Genomic DNA, 17,996 nt, shown 5'->3' with positions numbered 1-17,996 from the left:
GTCTCAACTTAAATATATACAAGTATCACATTCCTTTCAATCAGATTAGACATTGGTCAGCAGTCAACATTTGATATCTATATTTAGCAATTAAATTTTCTGTATTTTAATTAGCATGATCAAATTCATGTTTTAAAACCAAGAGTAAGTAATTATTATATTAGCAGTTTCACTTTGTTACCATAGTAATGAAAATATAAGAAGCACTTTATGTTCAATGTGGCAACTTAAAATAAAATACAATCTTTAAATTGTCTATACTTGGGGAAAAGGTGACAACAGCTCATTTGATATTCAGTCTTTGAATTTCAATTTTTATAACATTGTGTTATTCAGCTTCCCGAGCTCTCAAAAACTTATTTGTTAGGAAGGAATATATTGCATAATTATTTTTAAATATCCATATACATTTATTTTTAAATATCTCTGTACCTTTAGCTTCCCTTAAGACCTTCCCCATTCCATGTTGAAAACTGTGATAGAAGAATATTTCACATATTTCCTAAGTTCAAGATAACTATCTCACTATCAAGTTTCATAAACACAAATGTCACATAGTTAAACATAGAATTATAAAACAATATATTCAATATTCCATATAATGAAACTTTAAATTGTGTGATATAAATAAGAAAGGGAAAATTACATACTAAGTAGTACTCTACAAAGTTTTTTAAAATGTGTATTTTAAATTATTGTGACATTTAATTCATTAAAAACACATAGTTGGTAACAGAAAAATGGCACAGTAGCGAAACCAATCCCTTGTATGCAGCCAACCTGGGATTGAATTGTGGCATCCCATATGGTACTCTGAGCTCACCAGGATTGATAACTGAGTTCAAACAGAGCCAGAAATAAACCCAGAGCACTACCATTGTGGTCCAAAGAACAAAAAAAAAGGAAAAATAGAACATATTATAGATTATGATGAATACATTTTTAAAAAACATCTGTTAGAGAATAAAACCCACTTCAAAAGATAGATGATCCCCAAGATCCATTAGTGAATCCAGGTAAAATCAGAGAATAGAAGTACAGTCACCACTTTTTACAATAGCCAGAATCTGGAAAAGAACTGAGTGCCTGAGAACAGATGACTGGTTAAAGAAACGTTGGTATATATTTACACAATGGAATACTATGCAGCTGTTAGAAAAGATGAAATCATGAAATTTGATTAAAGGGGATGGACATGGAGAGTATCACGCTAAGTGAAATGATTCAGAAAGAGAGGGACAGATATAGAATGACTGCACTCATTTGTGGAATATAAAGTAACATAATAGGAAACTAACACTTAAGGAGAGTAGAGATAATGATCAGGAGGATTGTCCCACTTCTTGGAAGTCAATCTCGCATGCTGAGGAAAAAGGCTATTGGGAAAGAGAAGGGACCACTAAGTAAATGATGTTTGGAGGACTCGCTTAGGATGGTAGATGCATGTTGAATGTAGACTATGGACCAACCATGAAGGCCGCTTAGCATCTGTATAGAAAACCATAACACTCAAAAGGAAAGTAAGAGGGAATGTGCCTGCCACAGAGGCAGTGGGTGGGAAGGGTGGTAGGAGGCATACTGGGAATATTGATGGTGAAGAACGGGCACTGGTGGAAGGATGGATACTTTAACATTGTATGACTGAAAAGCAATCATGAAAATTTGTAATTCCATAGCTGGATCTCTTAGGTGATTTATTAAAATAAAATTTTAAAAAATACAAGTGTAGATACTTGATCAAAGAAAGCATACAGATCTTCTCTGGTCTAAAATCACATGAAAATGTTCTGGAAATCACTTATATTAGGAAAATGCAAATCAATACCACAATGCATTGTCACCTTACACTGTTGAGGATGATCAAAAAGATGGAGGCAAAAAATGTTGCAAAGGATTTGAAGAAAACAAACTTTATTTTACTGTAACTGTATATAAAGCATCAATTGTTTATATAGAAAATATTATGAAGATTCTTTTATTTTTTAAAAAAGAGGAAATTCCATTTGATTCAGCAATACAGTTCCAAATATATATTCCAAAAGCTTAAAAGCTTTTATATGAATATATATTTGCATCTATCTATACTACCGCCACTACCCAGCCGTCGCCACACTCCAGGACATTTTCTGGACCCGCGCGGCCGCTTTAAATACCCATCTTCCGGAATTGTCATACCATATTTGATAGGGTTCAAATATGGTAACACCTACAAGGGTGATTAGAGGTCGCCCCAAAAGCCTCTATCCATCTCGGAAAGACTGGCAAGCTACCGAGAGTATTCCGCCCGCACGGAAGAGCCTGGCAAGCTATCCGTTGTGTATTCGATATGCCAAAACCAGTAACTACAACTGGTCTCATTCACCTGACCCTGAAGGCTTCACCGACATGGCAGCAATGAGGAGGATGAGAAAGGAGAGGCCGACAAAATCTCAAGGCCGAACTAGGCTGCCACAACGAAGGAAGACAAAAATGATCATCTGTACTTTCAATGCACGTATGCTAGCATCAGATGCATCCATCGAGGATCTGATGGTACAAGCGCGAATGATCAAGTACGACATCATTGGTCTGACCAAGACAAGAAGGCACGAATCTCACCATGCCGTTTTCGACACTGGAGAAGAATTTTTCCTCGGAACATGTGATAAAAGAGGTTTCGGAGGAGTCGGTGTCCTTGTCAACACAAACTTGGCCATGAGCATTGATTCATTTGAATGCCTAACAACCTGAATTGGACATTTACATTTGAATAGATGTGGCTCACTGCCTGCAGTTTCTATCTTCGTTGTCTATGCACCAACATCTCATTATGATGAAAGAGAAATCGAGAAGTTCTACATGGAGCTGGAGAAGTTCTATAAAGAAGACCACACCTTCTACAAGATCATTGTGGGTGATTTTAATGCCAAGATAGGACCGAGAAGATCAGCTGAAGAACTTCACATCGGGACCAATGGCCTAGAATGGAATGAACAGGGTGAGAGACTGTCTGAGTTCATTCTGTCGACCAGGACCATCCATGGTAACTCACAGTTCCAGAAGGCAGAATCTAAACGTTGGAAATGGGAGTCTCCCGGTGGACGATTCCACAACGAAATAAACCACATCATATTCAATCGACGGTTTTGCCTGACTGATGTCGCTGTTGTCCCAAAATTTCGAACGGGATCGGACCACCGTCTCCTTCATGCAAAATTCTACTTCACAGAGCAGGGAGAAAGGGCTGCAAAGTTCAAAAAGAGGACTACCAGAACGACCACCAACTGGGAACTCTTTGGCACTATTGCGGCAACATGGGAAGATGCCATTGTTGACAACACTGACGAGGAATACTATAGACTGGTTCAGCACCTCCATGAATGTGCGAGGAACGCCAAGAGAGAGATAGCCACAAAAAAATGCCTGTCTTTGAAAACTCTTGAGGGTGGTTTGGTGCATGCCTCAGGCAACCGCAAGCTAACGTCTGAGCTCGTAAAGCAGTGCAGAGATGCGATCAAGGAAGACCTCAAAGAGAGAAGAGCAGGAGTACTGGTAGAAGCCGGCAGAAGCTGAGAAAAGTATTCGTAATGCCCACCTGTCCTTTGCCAACTACAAGACCAAGATGACTGCCCTCCGATGTCCTGATGGATCCATCACATCCTCCAGAAGGGCAATGGAGAAGATTATCCATGACTTCTACTCAAATCTCTTTGATAGCCATGTCCACTTGCTGACATACCAAATACCACAGGATGGATATGTCGTTCCCAACGTTCTCCCTTCCAAAATCCGACACGCCATTTCATCGGTAAAGAAACAAACAACACCCGGCCCAGACAAGGTCAGACCTGAAAACCTGAAGAACCCGCCGTCAGTACTCATCAATACACTGGCTCGGCTCTTCACTCGCTACCTGTCTGAATGCAAGGTTCCATCCCAATGGAAAACCAGCAGGACCATACTACTGTTCAAGAAGGGAGACATCCATGACATTGGCAACTATTGCCCGATCTGCCTATTGTCTGTCATCTACAAGTTGTTCACTCGAGTCATCCTAAATAGGATTGGCAGAACACTAGATGAAGGACAACCATGAGAGCAAGCTGGGTTCCTCAAAGGATTCAGCACCATTGACCATATCCACACGATAACCAAGCTCATTGAGGTTTCTCTGGATTTCAAGATGCTGCTCTTTTTAATGTTCATTGATTTAAAGAAGGCCTTTGATTCTGTTGAGACGGAAGGGGTCATTGAAGCCCTAGCCAATCAGGGCATTCAAGCCCAATACATCAAGATCCTCCGTGAGCTGTATTGCGGATTCACTACCAGGATCTCACCATTCTACAAAGAAGTGATCGTTGATGTCAAGAGAGGGGTTCAGCAGGGTGATACCATTTCAGCGAAACTCTTCAGCTACCCTCGAGAACATCATGCGACGACTGGAATGGGAAGGAATGGGAGTGAAGATAGATGGTCGGCAACTACACCACCTCTGCTTTGCTGATGACATTGTTTTAATAACTCCAAACATCAGCCAAGCGGCACAAATGCTGGCCGACTTTGACCGTGAGTGTGGAAAGGTAGGACTACAGCTGAATCTTACGAAGAAAATGTTTATGAGAAACAGCCTTGTTCCTGATGCCCCATTCGCTCTCAATGGAACGACCATCTCCGAATGCAACAGCTATGTGTACCTAGATTGAGAAGTCAACATGACAAATGACCTGGCACCCGAGCTGCACAGGAGGAAGAGAGAGGTTTGGAACGCCTTCAAGAACGTCGAAGATATAGCTAAGAGGACGAAGAACCTCCGGCTCTGGGCACATCTCTTTGATTCCACTGTTCTTCCTGCATTAACATATGCCTTAGAGATCTGGGCCCTACGCAAACAGGATGAGAATGCTATTCAGGTCTCCCAAAGAAGAATAGAAAGAGCTACGCTTGGAATATCACGTTTCACTCAAATGAGAGAAAGAATCCAGAGTTCCCACCTCCGTCGACGATCAAGAATCAGGGACGCTGTCTCGTTTGCCAAGGTGTAAAAAATCAGATGGGCTGGCCACGTAATGAGATTTAAAGACGACCGCTGGACTAGAGCTGTTACTGACTGGATTCCATGGGATGTCAAAAGACCACGTGGCCGCCCACCTAACAGATGGTCAGATTTCTTCGTCAAGATCATGAACGATCGGTTTGAGGCCCTTCATGTTCCCAGAGCGAACAGATGCCATTGGGCTACACTAGCACGCGACAGGGACAAATGGAGACGTTACTGGCGCCCGCTCGAGCAAATCGCCGACTAACGGGAAGTTAAGTGATAAAGTGATATTTGCATCTCTAAATTTCTCATTTTGATGACAGACAAATACAGAGACCAACGAAGTGATATAGTGTCAGATGACTAGCTAAGAACCATGATTATAAATGCCAGTGGATTAGGTTTCCCCTGTTAAAAATAGATAAAACTACAATTTGAGGAAAAAATGGGTGGATATTTTGGTAATTATTCTAAATAAGTAAAATAAAATAATGAAAGACTTATAGAGCTGGTTTGTTAAAATGTTTAACAGACTGTACAATGCATTTTACATATATATGTATATATATATATATATATATATATATCCCTTTCCCTTCTTTAATATTGCTCTTTGCCAATTCAATATACAACCTTGACATTTTCAACACTGTTAAATTAAAGTTGTGGTCTGTGAAACAATGCTGCTGACTCTGAAATTTGACGTGGTTCACAGAAATATGCTCATAGTACTTTCTAGCTCTCCTACCTCCTCTTATCCTTGACCTTGCATAAAATCTTTATGTTTTTTCTAATTTGATGAACAAGAATGGATTCTTATTTGTGCATTAGCCTTTCCCTTAATTGAGGAGCAAGTGTTGTGTTGTTTATCTTTCACGTATGTAGGGCATTTTGAGATTATGCTTCAACACATTTTCTCTTTTTTTTAGAGTACAACCAATCTTATTCATCAATAGTTCACTTCTGATTTATTTGTGAAGTTCTTTTTTAATTTTCAAAATTCAAATATGCATAATACTATACATGCTTAAAGTAAATATTGCAGACAGACGATAGCTTTACTATGTTGGTGGTGCATGAATACTGAAAATTTATAAATAAGCAATGGACTAGCATTATTTCAGTTCATCAGCTTGGAAAATAAAAACAAATACAAGACCATAATAAAATAAATGCACATAGACTTTAAAAATCTTATTACTATTCTTATGTTCAGGAAGGAAATGCTGTTAAACCAGATGGCAATAACATTGTGTTTTTTTTTCTAAAACATGTTTGTGAATATCAGTTAATTTAGAATTTCAACCTTCACTTTTTAAACAAATATTTAAAATAGTAATGACAAAAATATAATTTAAAAATTTACAAAAGAAATCTTATTATAAAACTGAAATAGCATAATGAAGAAAAATGGATTCTTTTTCTGAACCTTAAAATTGGGTATCTCTGTCATTTTCTTATGTCTGCTGTTTGGAAATAATCAAATATAGATGACTTTCTGAAAACGCGATTATTACTTAAATAGATTTAGGTAGGCAAAAACACATTTTTGATTGGAATGACCACAGAGAACAAAATGATGTTAAGGTTAAAGAACTTGTTTCTATCCTCTCAGCTCTACAAAGGAATGATGCAACCAATTTTTCCTGATAATCAGATTACAAATATCATGCACCTGACCCTCCAAAGAACCACATTTGTAGTGAAGTGGAGGCATTTCTCACTTTTTAGCAAAAGTTTTTATATTGGGGAAATGCAATCTTTGTGTTTATGCTCATAGCAATTTTGTGTGACTGGGATCTGTCCTAGGACCAAGCAAATACTCTGGCTATGTCTGTGCTAGACTGTCTACAACATATCCCCAGAATGCCTGGGGTAGCTGTGACCTGGACTAATGAATTGTGGAAAGATAATTTCCTCTGCCTTTTTTTCCTTTAAACAAATCGCAGCCTCATATTTCAACCAAACGACCTTTCTAAAACTCCACAGTGACTAATTATAAGAGAACGAGGGGGCAATTCCTATTAGCAGAAATGAGATTTAAGTTTTGCTATAACCTTGGGAGACAACAGAGCCAATGATGTTTATAATCTGAGGTGATTAGAAGGGGGTCTCCTCTAAAGACTATTACGGATTGCTCCTGGCACCATGCTGCTGCTTTCACTCTATCCAGTGGCACAAAGTCAGCAACTAAAATTCCCCCCTCTCTAGTTTGTGTATTACTAATAATCTTCAAATTTGTTTTGTTGGAAGGGAGAAAAAAAGCAAAAAAAATAGAAAATAAAAACATCTGAAAATAAAGACAAGGAAGGAAATATAATGGGGGAGATGAAGAAGAGGTGGATAGGAGGTAACAGGGAGTATCAGTGCTATAGTGGTGAGGTACATGTCTGTATCTGAGTCATAGAACCAACAACATTTTAAGCATAAGTCAGAAAACTGTAATAACCAAACTTAAATATGTGCTGGTTAAAGAGAGAGGAAGAAGAGCAGAAGGAGAACTTGGGGGAAACTGTAGGAAAATTGACACTGGTTTTTGGGTATGGGAACATTCCACAAAGATCTTCTATTGTAACGTTGTAAATCACAGTGTGGAGTTTATTTTATTTGTTTGTTTGGGAACCACACTCAGCCATGCTCAGGTTTGCCTCCTCCCATTCACTCCAGGTCTCTCCTGTCTGGGATTCTGGGAGCATATGGAGTGCTAGGGCTAGAACCTTGGTCATTGCATGCAAAGCAAGCACACTGCTTGCCATCCAAATCATGGTGTCTTAATGATTGTTTTCCATGTTTTTTAGAATGACTTTTGTTTGGAGGCCACACCCTTTGGAACTCAGGGATTACTCTTTCCTCCTTGCTTACTCCTTACTCCTTGTGACACCTGGTGAGGTTCTGGAGACCATACTGTAAAGTGGGGATCAATCCCATGTCAGCTGCATACAAGGCAAGCACCCTGTCCACTGGACTTTTGTGCTAGCCCATAAATTTTAGGCTGTTTATAAATGCAAGAGTAAATTAAACTATTTGTTTTTCACCCAAAATATTCATTAAAAACCAATGTATGAGACATAAACTAGACATCTAGAATGCAGAGCAAAAGAGACCTGCATGGTTATCTAATACTGAGTGACATGCCAGGTGAGGAACATGATTAATTTGAAAAGACAGACAAAAAAAAAAGTAAAACAAAATAAAGCAAGTAGAGAATATATAATCACAAGTTGCCAGCTGGGCCAAAGAAAAGGACAAAGAACTAGAGAGGCATAATATTCAAAATCCTCCAAATAATAAAATAGTGTTTTGATTGACACTGAAGGGTGAGAAAGGTAATACAGATGCTAGAAAAAGAACAAGAAGATGAAAAGCAAAAAGAAATGTCCAGTTAATTCCTGAAATGGTGTAGGTGTGAGGAAACAGGGACAAAAATAAAAAGAAAAGAAAGTGAAAACAACCCCAGTCTTAATAATATATAAAATGCTATTGGTTATTAAAAACTAAAGCAGCAGTTGGAAAATGGAAAGATGGGTGCTAAGAAATTGTGTGAAATACTAAATTGTTCCTGAGTGACAGATCAATATTCTTGATTAAAATGATCATGTCTTTTTAAGGTTCTGATTACATGAGATGATATCTCTCTGTCTATCTATTTATCTCTCTATCTATTATCTATTATCCCGGGTTTCGGCACCACCCCTCTCGGAGAGCCCGGCAAGCTACCGAGAGTATTCGATATGCTAGACACAGTAACAACAAAGTCTCCAATGGAGACGTTACTGGGCCCGCTCGAGCAAATCGACGATCAACGGGAGGGCCTTTACCTTTATCTATTATCTGTATTAGGGAGTCGATGCATTGCACATGGACAAGATTAGAAAGTTAATTGTGGTTAAGATGATTTAAACAGAGCAAGCAAGAAATGGTGGCATGCGTGATGAAAGTGAAGGAAATGTGGAGGTATGATTGATATGAAGAGGAACAAATATATTTGCTCATTGAAGTCAAAAATCATTTCTCAAATTTCAGACTTGAGCAACTTATATTTAAACATTAGATGACAATATGGGTTCTAAAATTTTTAAAAGTATTCAATATTAGCATATTTACCAGAATTATTTAGGACATAAAATCAGTAGGGTGTGGAGAAATACTATAGGGTCAAGGTGTATGCCTTAGATGGACAAACCTTGTCATATATCTTAGATGTGGTCTGGGTAAACCTCTCCGTTTGATCTACTTGCTGACTGCCTGTGAATCACCAGAGGGATGACTGAATCTTGGGAGCCTCCTTCACAAAATCAACATACATTTATCTATCTATCTATCTATCTATCTATCTATCTATCTATCTATCTAAATAGATGCAGAGAGAAACAAAAAAGAAGGGAAGGAAAGAAGGAAGGAAAGAAGGAAGGAAGGAAGGAAGGAGGGAGGGAGGGAGGGAGGGAGGGAAGGAGGGAAGGAGGGAAAAAAGGAAAGAGGGAGGGAAAAGGAAGGTAAGAACAAAAAGAGAAAGAAAGAAGGAAGGAAAGAAAGAAAAAAGAGAGAGAAGAAAGAAAGGAAGAAAGGAAGAAAAAGAAAGAAAAAAGAAAGAAAGAAAGAAAGAAAGAAAGAAAGAAAGAAAGAAAGAAGGAAGGAAGGAAGGAAGGAAGGAAGGAAGGAAAGAAAGAGAGTCATGCTATACATATAGATAGCCTCTATTGATAGCTACAGAGACTGAGAAACTCCAACATCTGCAGGAAACCCAAGTCAGTTATTGGTATGCTTCCAGCCTGAAAGTCAAAGCAAACAGAATCCTTCTTTCAAACACATAGGAAGGAAGGAAGGCTCCGCATCTCATATTCAGTCTTCCTGTTTTTTGTAGACCATCAATTGATTGGATGAGAAACTCTTACCACTGGGAAGGGTACTCTGTTTTACTCAGTATAACAATTGAAAATTTAATCTCATGCTTAAACGCCCTATTGTCAAACCCAGAACAACATCTTATCAAATCTTGCTATCCAGTGATCCAGTGAATTTGATACACACAGTTTATCGCAGCTAGAAAATAGGAATTTGTGAGGTAGTTGTATAGAGACTTATTTAGGTTCTGCTAATGGATTAGTTCACTTAAAGAAATAATTTCCAAAGAGAAGAAAACCTTGGATTCACCTAGGATTAATCTTGAAGGAACATTTTTGAAGTTGAGAAAAGCAGAAGTCTCAACAAGAACAAGAAGGAAAATCCTGATTCTGGGAAAATCTGAATTGTCATCAACTACCTTTTTCCTACTCAATATAGCACTGTAGCACTGCCCTCCTCTTGTTCATCAATTTGCTTAAATGAGCACCAGTAACAGCTCCATTGTGATACTTGTTGTTACTGTTTTTGGCATATCAAATACACCACAGGGAGCTTGGCAGGCTCTCCAAGAGGGGAGGAGAAATGAACCCGTGTCAGCCGCATGCAAGGCAAATGCCCTACCCACTGTGCTGTCACTCCAGCCTGTCTCTCCATCCATGCTGAATGAAATTTAAATTTTTCTATCTTTCCCCCATTAGATGATGGCTGGACTATCAGTCTTCCTGTTTTCCCTTTATGTCTTGCTGTATTCAGATAAACTTTTGTAAGAGTACACATTCAGCCTTGACACTACTTATCTAACCAACATGGTGTATTCTGTTTGAAAACTGTGTCTCTTTAGACTATGATAACACAGCTAAGATTACCAAGGATAAAGTTTGGTGAGTGGGGAGAAGGAGATGACAGATGACAAGGGATCTAGAATCAATGATGGGGAAATTTGGGACATTTAGCAGGTTGTGGTGCAGTGTGTGACCCAAGCATCAACATTAACCTTATTGTAATCCATGCTACCTTAATAATGATAAAATAAAATGTAAGTGATGTGCATATATAATATCAGCTTCTTGACTATAGATTGAATTCATTTTAATTCTGCACAGAACTGTCAGAAGGCACCGTTTGTGTATAGGGAGAGCTGCAGTTCATGGTTATCACCTTCTGCTTGCTTTCTTGTGCAGGTAATTTGAGGAAACATAACAGAGGATGTCCTTGATGCCCTCCAGTTGGTTCTAAACAAGTCAGCTTTTCCACCAATCTATAATATAGTTTTTGAAAATTGGAAAGTATAAGCTGTGTTCAGACAGTTTGTTTTTTTTTGTTCTGTTTTGTTTTGGTTTTTTGTTTTGTATTTGTTTTCTCGAAATGGAGACGTTACTGGGCTCGCTCAGCAAATCGATGAACAATGGGAGGACAGTGTTTGTTTGTTTTTTGTTTTTTGCTTGGACTGGTGCGATAGCACAGCAGTAGGGCATTTTCCTTGCATGTGGCTGGCCCGGCTGAGCCGGGTTTGATTCCTCCGCCCTTCTCAGAGAGCCCAGCAAGCCACCTAGAGTATCTCGCCCTCACGGCAAAGCCTGGCAAGCTACCTGTGACATATTAGATATGCCAAACACAGTAACAAGTCTCACAATGGAGACATTACTGGGCCCTTTCAAGCAAATCAATAAACAATGGGAGGACAGCGATACTGTAGTGCCACAGATTTTTTGCTTGCCTTTTTTTTTCCTTCCTTTCTGGAACGCAGAAGGTGCAATGACCATAAGAGTCAATGAGAAAAGGAAAAAAAAAAAGAAAAAGAAAAAACCACTTTGAAAAGACATGCACACAAAAGAGTAAACCTGGTTGATTGGCATGATGTGGTGGCATAACAGATATTCCACATCTGGAGCCTGGCTCTTTGGATACTGCGTGACATTAACAGAAGTTAAGGCTTCCACACCTCAGAAATACGGCTCTATACCCACAGGGATATATTCTTAATGATATTTCAGCGGTATCTATCTGACTTCTCTCACATTTCAACAGTTTTATAAAAGTGTAATTCCCTATAAGAAATCAATTTCTGCACAAAATACCCATAGGTATTTCTGTTTCATTCATTGAACTCTAAGAGACACTGGCAAGGATTCGATTATAGAATGCTAGAAGGAATAAATGAAATAAGAAGACAATTATGACAGTGCTGTGACATTAACTACAATGAATTCTTAGTGATGAGCCTCTGCCAGACTCTGCAAGGACCTGCAATTCTCAAGTAAGAACTTGGAATATAGCTAATGGTGCTGAAACAAGACAGAGTCAGAGGGAAAAAAGGGACAAAATAGAGTAGTGTCATAACTAGAACTATTCCGTGGGGCCCTTACTGGGTAGTAAAATGAATACATATAAATGAGAAGTTTATAGTACCAGAAAAAAGTGAGTGATAAAAGTCTAATATCAAAAATGCATTATTTTTCTTCATTGCCCAAACTAAGCCAGCTGAAATATGATGTGCAGCCTTTTCCAGATAATAAAAATTTGAACATCGGACAACCAAGGTTTGCTACAGCGATGACTCATAGAACCCTAGCACATTTCATAGCTTTTTGAGATGTTTGTAGTGATAACGCTTTTCATGATAATATGATAGCCGTTGCAACTCCCAGCATCAAGTGATCAAAAAATCTCCAAGAAAAAAATAAGAAGAGAGGCTGAGTTTATGCTGCTCTCTCTCTCTCCCTCTGTCTCAATCCCTCTCTCTCACTGCCTGGTGGCCATATCCCCCAGTGCTTATAGGATACTCCTGGTTCAGTGCTCAAGACACTCTCTAAAGTTGTTAGATTATCTTGGGCAACAATCAAATATCAGTACTCTGATTGCAAGGTATGGAAAAGACTGAGTAAGAAAAAGTACTTCTTACTTCAATCAGAGTCTTAAAAAGTAACATGTTAAAATTATTAATACAGATATTTATGAATCTTGATTTATACTTATTTAATTTTAACATAATATATTTTTATTTTAGAGAAATTAAAGAATTTTATTAAATTAATATATTAAATAAAAATTTGGTAAAATTCTATATATAATTTTCCAAATTACTCTATTTATTTTGTGGAGAGTTGTATTATACCAAGTTGTGCTCAGGGCTTACTCCTGACTCTGTGCTCAGATCAATCCTGGCAGACTCAGAGAATTGTATGGGGTGCCAGGGATCAAATCCAGATCAGCAGCATGTAAAACAAATACCCTGCTGGCTATACTATTTTTTCATCCAGAATTTATTTACTTAACAAATAAAATTTAAAAATAAAATCATATTTTAGTTGGAGAATATGTGAATTATGTAGCACTAGTATACATGCTATGATAATATATAAATGCATTATGATAAATATAGTATGGCAATATATAAATCTATAAATAAGACACTTATTTTTTCACCTAACGAATTGTCCAATAAAGACTTTTTGGCTTAAAAATAAAAAGTAAGTTCCTGATGATTCAACCTTGTGGCAAAAAATTTGAGGTTTCATTCAGAAAAAAAAGAAATCTTTGGGGTTGGAAAAATAGTACAGGGGTTAAGACACTTGTCTTCCATATGGTAGAGCCTTGTTTGATCCTCTGCACTGCACATGATCCCTCGAGTACCTGTATGAGGAATTCCTGAGCAGAATCAGGAGTAAACTCCGAACACTGCCTGCTGCAAGCCAAATTTTATTTTAAAAAAAGTCACTTAAGCTAAGGAGCTACGGTGCTTTGGCCCCCCAAAATCTGTATGGTTCTGCAGGAGTGACCTTTGAGTTCAGAGCCAGGAATAAGCCCGAAGCACAGCTGGATGTAGTTCCTGCCTAAAAGAAGAAACAGAATTAAAAGGAAGCAACAAGGAAGGAAGGAAGGAAGGAAGGAAGGAAGGAAGGAAGGAAGGAAGGAAGGAAGGAAGGAAGGAAGGAAGGAAGGAAGGGAAAGAAAAGAAGAGAGAAGGAACGAGAGAGGGAGGGAGGGAGGGAGGGAGGGAGGGAGGGAGGGAGGGAGGGAGGAAGGAAGGAAGGAAGGAAGGAAGGAAGGAAGGAAGGAAGGAAGGAAGGAAGGGAAAGAAAAGAAGAGAGAAGGAATGAGAGAGGGAGGGAGGAAGGAAGGAAGGAAGGGAGGGAGGGAGGGAGGGAGGGAGGGAGGGAGGGAGGGACATACATTTCCAGAAAATTCATACATGTGGAAAATCTAGTGGTGCATAAGAATGTATGTCAGATTACATAGGAATAGTCCGGAAAGACCAAAGCCAAAATAGACCAGCCAAATTTAAATCAGTTCTTTGTGAAATAAAAACAATGTCATTTTTCATGAACTGTACTTAAGGACCTGCACTTGGCACAATTGACTTTTCTTTTCCTTTGAGAATATTACTATAAGTCAGGATTTTATAGCTGTGTGATGCTTTCCGTTCTTTTCTTTTTAAACTAAAGCATTTGATAAGCTGCAATGAAAGCATAGTAAAACAAAGTCACATTTTCTTGAAGCTTATTTCAACTGTCTCTCTCTCGCTCACTCTTGCTCGCTCTCACTCGCTCTCTCTCCTTCTATTAACCTTCAAGGACTCATTGGTGGCTAGAATTGCTAAGATGGAGCAAGTTTGCATGTTTAATTCACACCCATGGCCTTGGTATTTTCCTGTAAGTTCGAATGAATTGTGGCCCCCAAGTGATTCTGTAATTAGTGACCTATGAAGGACTTTTCCCACAGTGAAAGAAATATTCTTTCCAACTCAGATGTTGGACACTGTGGTACACAGCAGTTATTTTCAATGAAGCCCTTCAAACACCTGACAATTAGAATAGGACCAGAATGTGGATAAGAAGAATTATTCAATCTGAAGAGAGATATCTATTAAAACAAATAATTTTGTCCAAATCATAATGGATTTGAGAAAACAAAAACAAATAACATTTACAAAATGATTGGAGGTACTAATTTATTTAGAAATCAACTTTCTGATTTTCACCCTCACACAAAATACACTTGCTTGCATTTAACCTTATTTTGCACACAGCATTTTGCCTGGGTGTGGGTTACAGGGCTGAGCTATAAATAGTTTTAAAAGGTGATTAAATTTTGCAACCGAATTACTTAATGGCATAGGCTTGACCTAGAAAGAGTATACAAATCTTCCAGTGCTCAAGCTTGGTATCTCCAAACATGTTCCTCAAAGAGGAAGTATGCCACACCCTTTGTGATTTGTATGCATGACAGTTCATAGCTTGGCAACTATAACCAAAGTGGTTGATCACTTGATCACTTGATATCCTGTTACTCATCGATTTGCTCAAGTGGGCATCAGTAATGTCTCCATTCGTCCCTGTTGCATACTAGTGTAGCCCAACTGTGTCTATTCATTCTAGGAACACGAGGAGCCTCAAATCAATCGTTCAGGGTCTTGATAAAGAAGTCTGACCATCTTGTAAATGGGCAGCCATGCAGTCTTTTGATGTGCCATGGAATCCAGTGGGAAATGGCTCTAGTCCAGCGGTCATCTTCAAATCTCATTATGTGTGCAGCCCATCTGACTTTCAACACCTTGGCAAACAAGACAGCATCCCTGATTCTTGATCATAGACAAAGGTCAGAACTTCAGATTCTATCTCTCATTTGAGTGAAGCAGGTTACTCCAAGCATAGCTCATTCGATTCCTCTTTGGGAGACCCGAATAGCATACTCATCCTGTTTTTGTAGGGCCCAGGTCTCTGAGGCATATGTTAATGCAGGAAGAACAGTGGAATCAAAAAAATGTGCCTGGAGCCAGAGATTCTTCATCCTCTTAGCTATTTCTTCGACATTCTTGAAGGCATTCCAAGGTGCTCTCTTCCTCCTGTGCAACGCAAGTGCTAGGTCATTCGTCATGTTGACTTCTCGACCTAGGTACACATAACTGTTGCATTTGGAGATGTTTGTTCCTTTGAGAGCAAATGGAATGTCAGGAAAGAGACTGTTTCTCATAAACATTGTCTTTGTGAGATTCACCTGTAGTCTGACCTTTCTACACTCATGGCCTAAGTCGGCCAGCATTTGTGTCACTTGGCTAATGCTTGGTGTTATGAGAATGATGTCATCAGCAAAGCGGAGGTGATGTAGTTGCCGACGCCAACCATCCATCTTTACTCCCATTCCTTCCCATTCCAGTCGTCAGCTGACATTCTCAAGGGTGGCACTGAAGAATTTCAGTGAAATGGTATCACTCTGCCAAACCCCTCTCTTGACATGGATGATCACTTCTTTGTAAAATGGTGAGATCCTGGTAGTGAGTCCGTAATACATCTCAAGGAGGATCCTGATGTATTGACTTTGAATGCCCTGTTTGGCTAGGGCTTTGATGACTGATTCCATCTCAACAGAATCAAAGGCCTTCTTTAAATCAATGAACTTGAGACAGAGCGGCATCTTGAACTCCCGAGAAACCTCAAATGTCTTGGTTATCATGTGGATATGGTCGATAGTGCTGAATCCTTTGCGGCTTGCTTGCATGGTTGTCCTTCATCTAGTGTTCTGCCAATCCTATTCAGGATGACTCAAGTGAAGAGCTTGTAGATGATAGACAATAGGCAGATCGGGCGATAGTTGCCAATACCATGGATGTCTCCCTTCTTGTACAGTAGTAGAGTTCTGTTGGTTTTCCATTGGGACAGAACCTTGCATTCAGACAGGTAGCATGTGAAGAGCCGAGTCAGTGTATTGATGAGTACCAACGGCAGATTCTTCAGGTGTTCGGGTCTCACCTTGTCTGGGCCTGGTGCTGTTTGTTTCTTTACCGACAAAATGTTGTGTCAGATTTCAGAAGAGACAACGTTGGGAAAGACATATTCATCCTGTGGAATTTGGTATTTGGGCTAGTGGACGTGGTTATCGAAGAGATGCGAGTAGAAGTTATGAATAATCTTGTCCATCGCCCTTCTGGAAGATGTGGTTGACCATTGTGATTTTTCAACTTGCACTGGGTCAAGAACAAAGGATGGGATAAATAAATCATGTTACATGCACACAGGTGAATACTAATCAGCTAGTAAAAAAAAAGATAAAACCATGGAATTTACTGCAATAGGAGAGTATTATGAAGTTAGTCAGAAGGAGGGAGAGAGGTACAGAAATTGTCTCTCATATATGAATACAAGGAAACCTGGTAAGGAAACAACACATGCCCAAAGGTAATAGACTAAGAACTGGTCTTTTTAAAAAAAATATTGAATCACTGTGAGGTAGTTACAAGCTTTCATGTTTGGGTTACAATCACACAATGATCAAACACCCATCTGTCCACCAGTGCATATTCCCCACCACCAATATCTGCAGCGTATCTTCCTTTCCCACCCTCCCTCTGCCTCTATGACAGACAATATTGTGGAGTATAAAACAACATAACATGAGGCTAACACCTAAGAATAGTAGACACATGGGAGAGAAAGATTGCTCCATAGCTGGAAGCCTGCCTCATGGGCAAGGGGAGAAGGCAGCTGGAATAGAGAAAGGATCACTAAGAAAATATTGGTTTGAGGAAACAGTTGGGATGGGAGATGTGTGCAGAAAGTAGATAAAGGACCAAAAAAGATACTCTCTCAGTTTCTGTATTTCAAGGCACAGAATTGGTCTTTCGAAGGAAGTTTCTCATTGTACTGAGAGGGGGACACAACTGTAGAGTTTACACAGGGAAAATAGTGGCGGGAGACTGACCCTCTGGTGGAGGGTGTGATCTTTAAACTTTTTATACCTGAAGACATGTCATTATCATTATTGTAAATCAGGATGTCTAAATAATTTTTTAAATATTTACTTATTGTTTCACTGTTATAGATTCTGCTTTTCTGCATCCATATGAATATATTTCCTTAAGAAGAACACTGGTTTTTCAATTATGTCTCACAAGTTATTCCTTTATAAGTATGCAAAATTGTCTTCATTTTTCCTACACTTCATCATACCAAGCTTTGTCAATTTTTTTTTCTGAAGTATGATCTGACAGTAGGCTTCCAGATACGGAATAAATCTTTTTGCTTATGGATAACCTGCCATGATGGATTCGCTGCAGTTCATGTTGTCCTCAGGAGTGACTCAAGCACCCAGTTGACTTGCATTAGTCCTAGAGCCAGTAAAAATGACACACTTCTGACTA

This window comes from Sorex fumeus, unplaced genomic scaffold (genome assembly GCF_029834395.1).
Source record: "Sorex fumeus unplaced genomic scaffold, SorFum_2.1 ptg000098l, whole genome shotgun sequence".
Classification (NCBI taxonomy): Eukaryota; Metazoa; Chordata; class Mammalia; order Eulipotyphla; family Soricidae; genus Sorex; species Sorex fumeus.
Note: the sequence above shows the minus strand (reverse complement) of the source record.